Genomic DNA, 14,532 nt, shown 5'->3' on the forward strand with positions numbered 1-14,532 from the left:
TCTTTCCTACTGACCCTTCCCACAATCTACATCAGCCAGCAAAGCTGACCCGGTGAGTTGGAAAGGAACAACCATGTAGCAGAGGATGCACTCCTCCTGTGTGCTGAGAGCTCCAAGAGAGATCCTGCATCAGGGAGAAACCTGGAGATTTTCCTGGAACAGTTCACTTCCACACCTCTCCCATAATGGGCTAGTCCCTATAAGGCATGGCTGAGCCCTGCATGATTACTGAATATAGTCAAGATGTTTGGTGATTAGGTCTGAAAACATCAGAAATTCAAGTTTTAGTTTAAGGCAATTTAATATATAATGTAATATTGCTTTGTTTGTTTAATCCACAGCACTCAAAGGTTAGTTGGAGGATACCTACATGAGGATGAGGGAGGGTTAGGACTTAATTATCCTAATTTTTTTGATAAAATATATCTGGTGAAGTGTTTATATAAAAGCAATGGATATCTATAGCCCTTCATCCTTGGGAAAGATTGTACAGTACCTGATATATTGCATGTATTGTTTCTTTCTGTAATACATTAATACAAACAGACTGCTTTTGATTTTAAAACAGGTAATTCTAATTCTTCCCGAGGGGGAACAACACATTATTTTTCTATATTTATAATGTTCACATTGCCCTTAAAATTATGTCAAGTGAGGCCTTTGTGCAGACGCTCATGCCAGAACTTCTAGTTTGACTTCTCTATAAACACAGCTTGCCTGTCTTGATTTTGAACTGGACTTGTGGAAGAAGATAAAGATATCCGAAAATATATTATTTAATATTGGACCAGATCCTCAGATGGTGTAAATTGACATCGCTTCATTGCAGTCTGTGCTGTACACCAGCAGAGGATCGGCCAAGTATTCCTAATGGGGAATAGATAAGAATTAATCATAAATGAGGACCTGATCCTTGAGTCTGTTATGGTACTGCCACAATGGTTTTCTGAAGTAAAATTGCCCTAAAGCTGATGCATCTGACCTCTACAGAGTCCCTTCTGTGCAGAGGACCTTTGGGTGGTGTAAAGGCTCTTTAGCAGCTTCTATATCACACCCTCCCAGTTCCCAGAACAGAGAGCATGTCTGAGAAGAAGGCAATATGGCCAGGATGTCTCTATCCTTTAGCAACCACTAGCTGTCAAAATGGTACCTGCTGGCCTTTGAGCACTGACAACATTTATAGCAACCCTGTAAGTGGTCTAATCTATACTGTGCCATTTCATAACTGGCCCCATGATCCAGGGAAGACAGGACCTCTTGTGTACCTAGTGCTCCTTGGGCGCAGCTGAAAATGTGTTCCTTACACTTGTTAACTTTACACTGAACTCCTTTAATATGCTATCCTGTTCTCCAAGCTTAGAATCTGTTTCCTCTTTACCAGAGATGAGAAGACAGCTATACTTCACAATGTATAAAGATGAGCGCAAGATTTCACTGGGAATCTTCCTCCAGCTGGTTGTTTTGTCTATGAAGAGAAATTTTGACAACCATGTGTGGAATGCTCATAGTTAGGATCATGACACCTAACAGAAGAAGAAGAAGCTAATAAATAATATGTTTTCTAAAGGATTTTCTTTAGACAACTGATTTTGTATCAAGATTTAATTAAAAGTATAATATTCCATTTCCACATCATTACGCCAGTATCTGCTCAGCCCAGTGAAGGATCTTTAAAGATGAGATTACTGTCAAAGAGTTTTTAACTCAGGAAATGAGTTTGAATCCTAACTTCATGCTACTCAGGTAGTGGAACTGAAAAGAACTGTACCACAAAAATATCTGTATGTTTTTTAGTGAAGAGGTATGTCTATAGGGTGAAATTCATTACTGCCCATTAAATTCAATGATATACTGAACTGGACTCTTATTCACCACTAGATATCTCTGTGGGTTTCATAGATTTCCAGACTGGAAGTGGTACCTGGTAAAGAAAGGAGACAAAGTTGGGACTCGGGCTCTATGGAAGCCCATTTGTGTCTGTAGTTGTTTAATTTAATAAATGCTTCTTTCAGACAGACTGATCTCAAGTCAGATATCATGACATGGGTCAAATTACACCTCCCTCAGTGAACATGGCCACTTGAACCTACAAGGAAGCCATTGCCTATCCTCCCTCAGAGTTTCTATTGATATAGATACTGCAGTGGATTTACCCCAATGTCTTTAAGTGTTGAAAGGAAGATATTTGAAATTAGTCTATTCCTAGTATTATCACAGGATTTACATGATCTCATTTATATTGTTTATATAGTGAGCTGACACTTCATTTATACACGACTAAAGTTGTTGCAGATGCTAATGCTTACAATTGCATTTTTCTAATCTGAAGTTTGTTTATAGTTCTAAATGTTACAAATCTAAATTACAATCAGCTAGCTTCAAAGATCTATATCTTGATGATATTTTTCTTAAATTTTATTTAAACATTGTACATATAAAATATTTCAACATTATCACAATTACCCATCAGTGAAATATTCTGTGTTATACAGGATGAATAATATCTCGTTAAAACTAACATTCTATACCTTTTTCCTCACATAATCATTTTCTTTCTTTTAGCCCTTAGGAACTTGATGAGAGCTCAGATAAATGTAATGTGGAGAATGGTTAATTTCAGGTTTTTGGGTTCTGATGCATCACCACAGAAGTCACTGGTTATTTGCCTTTGACTTCAGTGGATTGTACCCTTTGTGAGATCATTAGGGAATATTGTGCCAGAAACAAAGAAGGAACTGGAGCCACTACTTTCATGAGACCCACCCTGTCCTGCATGCCCCTTTAGGGAACCACCCTTTTGTCTCAAACTGACCTGTTTAGATCCCAATCCAACTTCCACTGAAGTCATATCAGGGATCAGGAATGTAGAAAAGGTCTCATTTGAAAGGGGACAGAGAGGGAAAGAGGGAATTGTGCTGGAAGGGAGCCTGGGCCACATATTGTGGATAAGTGGAGGAACTAAAGATGACTGGTCAGTGCATGTGTTGTGTGCCCCCATCTGTGCCTAATCAAAAGACAATATGAGTCAGTCCAAGACACAGCAAAGAAAAACCTGCTCGCAGGGTCACAGACCCTGGGCTCCATCCCAAGCCCAGAAGTTTACACAGCAATGAAATAGCGCCCCCAGACCCAGCCCGAGTCAGTTGGCATGGGCCAGATGCAAGTTTTTCTTTGCTGTGCAGACATAGTCTGAGCAGGATATTTAGAAGCTCTTATTTTGCACAGCCAGTTGGAACCAGAGATAGAATAAAGCAGAACTCTTGCAAGTACATGAAGCACTGAATGATCACTGAACACTATATAGAGGTTCCTAGTTCATCAGCCAGGACATCAACCAAGATGGCGGCTGTAAAAAATGTGGGGGTTCACCTGGCATGTGAACTTCTGTGGGCCTCAGATGTTTGGAATAAGCTTCCTCTCTCCAGAGGAAATATGTCAGTGTGCATTACATATCCCTGATCATTAGAAAATGTGAGTCTTATAGCTTCAGATATAGAGCCTATTTTTTTTTTAGCTGAAGCTATAGAACCTCATGTTGTAGGTCTGGATGGCACTGGTTCAATCTCTGCTATGTATGTGCCATGTGTCCCCCAGAGGGATTGCAGTCTGGACACCAGCAGAAGAAGCTCTCCACACCTCTATGCCTCAGCACTCCACATGAAGGGAACCTTTTAGTAGCCAGAGGAGAGTTCAGTCTCTATGGTCCATTCAGTGCTTTACCACATTGCTGAGTCTGCGAATGAGGGAGCCAGTTAATGATTCTTTTGTGATATCAATGCCTGTTGCATTTCAGTAACATAAGAATTAAAGATTTGTCCTCTGATCCAAAAAGGAGATACAGTCAGGCCCCCAGAGAATAGAAAGGGAGATAAGAAAATGGTCCTATAAAGGAAAGAAGAAAGTAATGAATTGTTCCTCGTATTTCTTTTCTTAGTGTTGCAGATGACATGCTCAGAATGGCCAAAGAGTCTCTTTATTCACAATGTTCCCGGAGACATGGACATTAATTTAACCTATCTGTGTGTTAGGAATGAGCACAGAGATCTTTGAAATAAAAAGAATCCTAAATGAAGCTCTCTCAAAGCATACTACTGTGTTATAGCACTTTTACCATGCCTAGCTCTGACTGATGGTGAGGCATTGAACTTTAAAAGACAATAAATAGGTTTGAATTATTATGCTTTACTCAATTCGAAAGTAAGGAAACTAGTCACTCATCCATAAGAATCTGCCATTTAAAATGATTAAATCCAAGCAGACTACCACCAGCAGGTGTATTTTAATTAAATTTCTATTCTATTAGATCAGGAACAGTATGGGATCCCTGATGGTTTCTTTTCAATCTCTTTAGGTAGCTGAGATAGTCTCTTGAGAAAAAGTTAGTCACATACTTATAGGTGCAGAGTAGAATACAGAAGTTCACTTAGTTTTGAATAAAACAAGGATAGGGAAGGAGAGATTTTTTGGTGAACAAAGAGATGTAATTGGATTACAAGAAATAGGAACAACATTTTATTAAATTATTCAATTTACAATTGGAATGGGAAGAAAGTGGAATTTAGGCCATACCCCAGGACTTGATTTGTCAACATTTTCCTATATGTACATATTAAATAAATAAACAGTAATGCTTAGAACTAATATAGCATTTTGTATAGTCAAAATGTGATTTTAAAGTATTTAATTATCTCCACCGATAACTTTAAAATGTTAGTTGATTTTCTTCATACTTGACTTCTTTAGTAATTCACACTGAAACGTACAAATTCAAGCCCAGATCAACCTGATATGAACTCCTCATTACTGGTAGTTATGGATCTATCAGATATTTAATATACTTTTGTGATGATTTGGGGAATCTGTGTTTGTACATCTTATGAATTCTATTTGATACTGGGGATTATCTATGTGTATCTATGTCAGACTTAATTTTGAATATTGGACTTGCCCATCTTCTGTGTCTTTTTAACTCCATGTAGGATTGAAATTCTAAGGTGTAGTGACACAAGCAGAACTAAAAATAGAGGGTCATTAGGACTAAAAATAGAGGGTGGTCCTCTGTTCACAGTGAAAATCCCTTGGGCAAAGAGTTGGTTGCTATCCAGGGAAAGACAGTTTTTCCAAGTCTGAACTTAAGGGGTGAAGTAGCTAAACAACAGATTACCTGGTGGGGAACTTTGATCACCTGATGAAGCTGATCATAGAATCATAGGACTGGAAGGGACCTCGAGAAGTCATCTATTCCAGTCCCCTGCACTCATGACATGATTGCTTAATTATTTGCTCCATTATCTTTCCTGATACAGAAGTTAAGCTGACTGGTCTGTAATTCCCTGGGTTGTCCTTATTTCCCTTCTTATAGAGTCCCCTGACAAAGGGAACTGGTATTTACATAAGAAAAGGTGTCAGCACTGGCCATTTGAGAGAGACTGAGATATCAGAACCAGTCTGCAGTAATGAGACAAGACTTAATATTCTTGCAAAGCCATACTCGGGAAGGATCCTGGACTTCTTAAAAGATTCTGACCTAAGCCCAAAGAACATACAAGAGTGGTGAGGAAACTGTGGCAGGGAAATGCATACAGGCATGTTATTGTTTTATTTGAAGAAAGAATAATTGTGTTAATTCGCAACTTGCTTTGCAAGGGGTTTTATCATGTGACCTTGGAGAGGTAAGTGAGAACCTAGAATGCCTGAAAGATGTGCTTAAGCAACTGGGGTGTCTTGGGGAGGTGTGTGGGTGGGTGGACAGTCTAACTTTTGTGAAGGGGTAACAGAGAGAAGTGTGGCAGAGAGGCCAGAGAAAGTAGCTGAAGCCTACTGAGATCCACGGAGGCTTAATAGCACATGGGCCCAGTGTGTGGGACCTGAATACAGCAACCTCAAGAGTATTCAGCAGAGGGAACTTTACCAGGGCTGTGGCAGCTTAATATCTCATATTAATTGTCACTTAATATAATGTATAAAGACAGAGACTGGGTATTAAGTATATTTTAAATATGAAGCTAGCAATTAATTAAAGATTTTCCCCTTTGTTTTATATTGATTATTTATTTTTAAAAAGTAAATGGCTATTCACTTCACAGGATAGTACTAATAAGGACTGAATTTTGATTTCAGCATGTTACACTTGCAGTGATGGATATATGCACCACTCTGGGGAGGAATTCTGCTTCCAGATGTGCAACAGGGATATATTGTTGCTGAAATAATGGCCTACATCTCCCATGATGCACCCAGTCATGTGGTTCCAATGAAGCAGCAAACACCTTGGTCTCTGCATTGCATTTTCTATTGCAAAGTCATTCTTATGGCAAATTTCCAATCAGCTATAGTTAAAAGTATATTATTAACATGTGTGTTATAGATGATTATAAGCATATAAGTAGATGGGGATACACAGGTTATAAGAGACAGTTATAAGCAACCTATTGACTGATTGGACTCAAACTGATGATGCATTTAATAAGATATTTATTAACCCCTTTAAAACCCATTTGTAATGGAATCCTATTAAAACTCTGAATTAAACACTTGTTCTTTAGCACCTGGGAATCTGTGCAGGAAGCAAAATCTGGAAAAATATAAGTAAATTCTCTGACCCTTGCTTTATGTACTGTGAATTTAAAAGCATTCTCATTATGATCTGCCCTTGGAATCACCTTGTGCTATACATACATATGATTTGTTAGATATAGTAGTATTATTACTTGCTTGCTTAATTTGGGTGTTTTGTAGATTTAAGTTCCTCTCCAATCCTCATACTCTTGAACCCAGTCTTTTATATCACCCTTAGCTCCCTGCTTGAATGCCTTTAAAATATGTATCAGTTTTAATAACCTGGATCTGAGCTGTACTAGACAGAATGCATTTCCATGAACCATTCTGCATATATGCTATAGCTTGAACTCTCATGTAGTCAAATGCCTTTTAACATTTCAGTGATGCTTTCTGTATGTGAGCATATGTTTGGAGTTTTTTAAATTTGCTTTTATACTTCTCACTTGTTACACTGTAAAATGAGTAAATGTCACATGCTATATATTGTGTTTCCCCAGGCTTGGATGGATTAAGCCAATTTACATTTTGTGCTAGCCTGCTTGAGGGTGCAAACATTCCCATTAGTTGCTACAGGACTTGACTGACTAATTGCAATGGAAATATGTGACGCTAATTGTGCAGTGCTGAAGTATATCAAAATAGTTGTACACAATTATTGACCCATTTTACATTACTATTTAGCCTTATGTTGTTTGTTTTACCTGTTTTATTATAATAGTCTACAGACATCAGGACAGATTCATTCCTGGTAAAATTACAATTGATATGAGAAATTTAATAATATTATTAATTATTACTATTTACTAAGATTTAGATTTGCATTTATAGCAGTCTATTTAAGTAAACATTCATGACATGCTATCACTGTGATCAGGGCCGGCTCCAGGCACCAGCATTCCAAGCAGGTGCTTGGGGCGGCAATCTGCAAGGGGTGGCAATCCATGTGTTTTTGCCCTCAATCAGTGTACCAAATTGCTGCCGTGGATAGCAGGGGCAGTCCGTGTGCCGTTAGGGTAGCACACGCGTTTCCGTGTGGCGGCAATTTGGCGGCAGCTTCTATGTTCAGCTGTCCGCAGCAGCGCAGCTTCTGTCTTCTGGCTGGAGACAGAAGCTGCCGCCGAATTGCCGCCGCCGCAGAAACGCTCGTGCCACCCTAACGGTGCACGGACTGCCCCCACCATCCGCGGCGGCAAATCGGTGCACTGCTTGGGGCAGCAAAAACAGTAGAGCCAGCCCTGACTGTGATGACCAAGTGTTAGTTTGATATATGAAAGTGATGAGAACTCCGATGATAGTTTTATAAAAGAATGTATATACCCTTGTCATAAACATACAGCTAAGGGTAGCATAAAATCCCTCTTTACCCTGCAAGGGGTTAATTCCTCTTTTACTTGTCCAGGGTTAAGAAGCTCAGGTAACCTAGCTGACACCTGACCAAAAGGACCAATAAGGGGACAAGATACTTTCAAATCTGCGGGGCGGGGCGGGGGGGGGGCGAAGAGGGGCAGGCTTCATCTGTCTGTTCTGTGGGCTTTTGCCGGACACAGATCAAGGAAGCAAGCAATCCAGCTCCTATAAAGTTAGTAAGTATTTAGAAGGAAATGCTTTAGTTTACTTTTATTTTTGCTTGTGTTTTCCTTTGTGTGAGAGGGAGATTTATGCCTGGTTTTGTAACTTTAAGGTTTTGTCTAGAGAGATCCTTTGTATTCTTGAGTCTTTTGTTATTCTGTAAAGTACTTACCATCCTGATTTTACAGAGGTGATTCTTTTACTTTTTCTTTAATTAAAATTCTTCTTTTAAGAACCTGATTGATTCTTCATTGTTTTAAAACCCAAGGGTTTGGGTCTGTGTTCACCTGTACCAATTGGTGAGGACATTATTCTCAAGCCTGCCCAGGAAAAGGGGTGTTGAGGCTTGGGGGGATATTTGGGGAGGGTAGGGCTCCAAGTGGCCCTCCCTAAATGTTTGTTTAAATCACTTGGTGGTGGCAGCGTTACTTAATGCAAGGTATAAGAGAAAAATTGTGCCTTGGGGAGTTTTAACCTAAGATGATAAAAATAAGATTAGGGGGTCCTTCATGCAGGTCCCCACGTCTGTACCCTAGAGTTCAGAGTGGGGAAGGAACTCTGACAACCCTCTTCACCCATTTTCAATAAGGGCATATCAAAATGCTCCACTAAGGCATAGACAGTATCATTATTCATATTTTAGGTCCAGATTCAGGAAAGCACTGATACTTAAGCATGTGCTTAAAGTTAAGATGTATCAGTGTTGCTAGTGGTATTCCACACTTTATATACTTGAATTATCTCTGAAGTCTTTACTCATGCTATGGTTTATTCTAGTGTTGTTGGGGTTTTGTTTTAAACAGCTTGATAGCTTGTCTCTGTCTCTTCCACCAACAGAAGAATGAAATATAAATTTCACCCATTTTATCTTTCTTATATCCTGGGACAAACTTGGCTACAACAAAAACACTGCAAATAAAAAAGAGGTATTTTTAAAATTTATTTGTTTCTAAGTCTTGTTCCTGTGTCTCAGGCCCCTTTCCAGTTAATTTTGCTTATAGTTTTCTTCTGCTCTCTCTCATCTGCATCCTGTTGTGCTCACAGTATGTTGAGTGTCTATTCAGAGTATGAAATAAAGTCACTGATAAGTGTTTGGTGACAATAAAACATATCTGGTCTGAGAGTATCTTTTCAAACTCAGCGTATAAAATCTCTCTTCCAAAGACTCACTGCACTCTCTCTCTCACTCACTCTCTCTTTTGACAGTTTAGCTGTTTTATTCGTAATTTATGAAGCAGGCACTTGAGAACATGTAGTAGGGTTAACAGGCTGTATATAAATGGTCTTTGAGATGTATGGATCAGCCTGAAAAATTAAAACTTAAAATGGGGGGTAGAAAGGAAACATTAATTTAAACTGAATACCGGATTTTGCTGCTCCTTCACTATTATTTACTTATTCAGTCAGAAATAGCCTACTTTATGAGAACGTTAATGTTGCAAAGTTAAGCAATAGAAAGTCAGGAAATGCCAAATATAAGGCTGGCTGCTAAACTTAACACTGGGTTTTTCCTTGTATGCATCATGATACACTCTAAGTCCCTGATTGCATATTATTATGTCCATAGGTTTCCCATTTCATTCCGTGCACTAGTTAAACGTCATATTCAGAAAGGGGTGGGAAACATTAGTTTGACATTATGTGGCTTCATTTTGCAATCTTAGGGTCAGATTTGCCACCCTTTATTCACTGCATGTACCTTACTTTGTGAGCAGTTCCACTCAAATCAGGGGGACTATTTGCAAAGCAATTTACTATGCATCATGAGTTAGGGTTGCATAATCTGGCTCTTTACTTTTGGTGGATTATATCTCCATTGGAGCAGCACTACTAGGGGGCAAGGCTAAGAGAGTCCCAGAACTATAATGAATTCACAGGGACCTCAATGCAGATGCAGCTGCCAGCCCCCCACCCCAACCCCCATGTTCAACTTAAGTACAGCTGCTGTCCTCTCTGCAAAAAGGAAACACCACCCAGAATGGAACAATTTCAGGAAAGCTCTACATAGGAGTACAGGGGCCCCTCCCGCAGAAATATCTGCATAGAAAAATTGTAGCCCTTAGGTAGAAAATGTGATACAGATAGGCTGACTCTCCTCTGTAGCTGTGATTGAGAAAGATCAAAGGCCCATCAATGAATATCTCTTCCAGTTATGAAGACTGAGTGGAACATCTAATTTCCTTTCCAAAATGTTTTCAAAAACACTGGGAAAGTTTTCAAAGCTTCGCAAACTCTAAGAAGGGTTGCAATGTAAGATGTTGCCCAATTTCATCAAATTTTATTAATTAACTCCAAAAGTACAATCAGACATAGCTTTAATTTTTCAGAAAAAAAATGGTCCATTTCCCAAGCTTGCTTAAGCATTTTTGCTATAGTGATAACCCGAGTATCAGAAACTCATACTCTCTAGAGTGGATATGCTGCAAAGTAGGGAGGAAGGGAAGTGGGAGTATTAGGAGTGAGACTAGTGGGTATACAAGGGCCAAACCCCATGTCATGGAGGAGCAAAAGGGCAAGTATGGCCCTTCTCTCAGACTTTTCAGTAGCTAGTAGCGAGAGGCCGACTATGTGGATTAGAAGTCCCAGAAGATTATGTTGGAGCTGAAGAGTCTGTCTCTCTTTCCTGCTGGGTTAAGTCAGATTTCATTGAAGTAATGTCTCTTTGTGAACATTTCTGCTTACAGAAAGCACAAAAAAAAGTTTGGATAATATAGAATGCAATGTGGTTATAAGAAAAATCCACAAAATACATCAGAAAAACCTCTTTCATGCACCTGGCAAAACCTCAGCATTTGAATTATGTTTTCAAACCTTTGGCATATTCTTGCCAATTACACTGTTTAACAAATTTCCTTTGAAAACCTCTCTTTAGCTATTCCAATCCAGCAATAGACTGTTTTGTTAGAGTTTGAAAAAATAGCAAACATTTCATCTTACAAATTTAAAATATATAAGAAAACAACTTGTAGTAATAGATTTGCCTAATTCATTCCTTCAGGACATAATTCCATTCTGCCTCCACTTAAATGTTATTTTTATCTCGTTTAATGTACTCACTATACAATTTGTCCTCTTAGATCTGTTATTTCCTGGCTTCACATTTCTAAGCTTATTTTACTTTACTCCTCCCCGTAATGAAACAGTCATAATTTTAGCTTCCTCTTTGCTTCAGCCCTCTCCTTTGACCCACCAATTCCAGAAGTCTAAATCTTGCTGCTTCTTTCTGCATAGCCTCTCCAAGCTCTGACCACACTCTAAAAGCTCTTATTCCAAGCCTTGGTTTTTCCATGTCTTTAACAACTGTAATCTCATCCTCTCTCAATTCAGTGCCTGCAACCTTCTCCCTCTCTCTCTCTTCCAACATCCATTCAAAATACTGCTGCTAAGATCAGCTTCTTTGCTCATTACTTCATTTGCTCATGAGCTTCTTTGCTCATCATTTAAGTCTCCTCATTCTCTGTGTCCCTCCATTGGCTCCTTCTCCACTTTCAATACATCAGATTTAGTCACACCATATGAACTACACATCAGCTGAGAGTAGTTCACCTCCTATTACTCATTGGTTCCTCTTTCTCCCCCACCTCACCCCTGTTTGTCTTATCCCCTTCTTATGTCTTGTCATGGGGACTGTCATTTGTTTGTGCAGTATCTTTCTAGCATGATGGGGAGAGAAGCAACCTGTTGTAGCCTCAGGAACTACAGAAATATATGTTAATAGTATATCCCAGATCAGAGTTCTCAACTTGGGGATCATGACCTCTTTCTCAATATTGTTAATTGGGAGCCGAGTCCTGGCTGGGTGGTGGTGCTGAGGGGAATGTATGGTTGAGAACTATTGATTTCGATTCTGACATAGTCCTTTGTCGGAGGTGATGAAGTTTTGTACTGCCCCAAGGTGCTCTTGTATGTACTCTTCCTTAGATCAGGGAGCATAAAAAACTGCTACACACTTTTAAGGGATGCAGCATACTCCAGTTGTACAGCATGAAGTGGGGCTTGGAACCATAATTCCATCTACCCTCAGAGTATCTGAGCCCCTTTTAGAGCCTCCAAGCCCAGGGGAGTAGCTAGGGAGCAATCCCTGAAAACACAGACTACAGTTCTCATCAGTCCTTATGTGGATCATGCAAGGGGTCCCTTACATAGACTGTGTTCTTTACTGCCAACTGCACACCTGAAAATGTTAGGCAGAATCTTGGCCTATGTAAACTATGTTTTTCCTATCTAAACCAGATTTAAAACCTCCCTTGCCTAGAATTAGAATAGCTAAATTAGATTTAATAGCTAACTCAGCATAGAAAGGCAAATATTTGATCAACAGATCTTTTAAATAATTGTATGAAAAGAACAAAATGTTTGAATGGAAACCAGGAAGCTGTTATTTAAGAGTTGCTTTCTGAGGACAGGCTAATCAAAGGTCTGGGTCTGCATAGGAAAAAGGAATTGGGTTGGAATAAGTTTGGAGCAGTTGAGTTTTGAGAAACAGAAGCATTTCTGGGTATGTCTTGAGATGTGATAGTCAACTGGGTAGATTGACAAAGAGTCCTGTGGCGCCTTATAGACTAATAGACGTATTGGAGCATGAGCTTTCATGGGTGAATACCCACTTCATCGGATGCATGTCACCCACGAAAGCTCATGCTCCAATACGTCTGTTAGTCTATAAGGTGCCACAGGACTCTTTGCTGCTTTTGCAGATCCAGACTAACACGGCTACCCCTCTGATACTGGATGGATTGAGTAAGTCATGCTGTGCTAAACTATTTGAGAGTGAGTGGAAGTACTCAAAGTTCAGTAAAGATATATTTTCATTCTTAACAAAACTTTTCAGAACCTCACTCATTCACCATTCTAATGTCAAACACTATGGTAGTATCGTTTTTGAACCTTCAGAGTCTAAATCCAGATGCTAACACAATACTAAAAGCATGTGTGCAAAGATTCTGATAATTTTATGTAAAACAAGAATATAGGGCACTTAACATGTTAACGTAAAAATGATTCAATTTCAGATGTCTACTGCTCATGTTATCTAGAACAGCATCTCATTTTATATTAAGCAGCCTTTACGCATGCAAACTTCTAAATTCACCTTCAGATAGAGACTAAGCATGAAAAATTCTAAACCAAAAGGTTTCAGAAAGACATGAGTTGCTGAAAACAAGGGATTAGATTGAAAACCATTAGGTAATCTTTATAATTTACATGGGTTTCACCAGCAACTTCTCTCATCCAGAGTTAGCACAGACTGAGTAGTTTCAACATTAGATGTGGATAAGTAGGTCCCTAACGATGCCCCAAATTAACATAATCAATCCTGTGCCCTATAAATAATATGTCTTTCATTTTAGATACCTTCTTTTGCAGGTTGATACAGAAGTAGCCAGAAACCGGAACAAAAAAAAAATTGTAAGGACAAAAGAGAGCAAATGCTTGGATACACTGTGTATCCCCTGGCCAAACTTTTCACTTCAAATCAGAAAGGAAAGTATGGCGAGAAAGGAAATAAAACAATACTTTCATTCTATGTAGTTCCTGGGGATGATGTGACCATTTTTGACCTCCCACTCACAATGGAATTGGTAAGACAATTCTAATTTTGGTTTTAACTATGGCTGATGAAAATTTTTCCATCAAAAATAATTTTGATGGAAAACTGGGTTCAACTAAGTGAAACTTTCCACAGAAAATGTCTGTAGAAAATGTTTACTTTTCATAAAAAAGCACCCAAACCATTTTTTGCTTTGCTTTTAACCCAGAAAATCAACATTTTATGTGCAAATTCCCCCTCCCCTGCCTAATTTTTGGATCATGTAAGTTCCAACCATTTTTTACTTTCATCTTGGGAGTGCAAAAGCTCACAGAAAAAAGAGCTTACTTTTTACTCCCTGTGCACGTAAAAGGATAATATGTTTCTGCCCTCCCATCAGTAAAAATAATACTTGTCTTTTTATATAGCTTTTCATCAGTTGATCTCAAAGCACTTTACAAAGGACGTCAGGATCATTATCCTGGTGGACAGAGAAATGAACTTGCCTAAGCAGAGGATTATTTACAAAATGCTGACATAACACTTATTTAAGCAAGGTAGAATTAGAATGTTTTAGAGATAGCTACTGCATTGTTGATGACAAACTTCTATTGACCTCTGTGGGTCAGTGTTTACAGAAGTAGAGCCCATATTTGTAAGCTTTGAAAGGAAAGCATAGTTCTACAAAATGCAGACAAAATTTTGTGATGAGACTTTTTTTTGCCAAATTTTCCCAAATTGGGACAAAAATATTCAGAAAGAAAATTTAGAAACTTAATTCAGTTATTTAATTATATGCAGGAGATCTGATAATGTGTCCAATAACTTTGAAAGAATAACTGAAGTCTTGGCTACATAAATCTTTTGCTTAG

This window comes from Mauremys reevesii, linkage group 5, assembly GCF_016161935.1.
Source record: "Mauremys reevesii isolate NIE-2019 linkage group 5, ASM1616193v1, whole genome shotgun sequence".
Taxonomy (NCBI): Eukaryota; Metazoa; Chordata; order Testudines; family Geoemydidae; genus Mauremys; species Mauremys reevesii.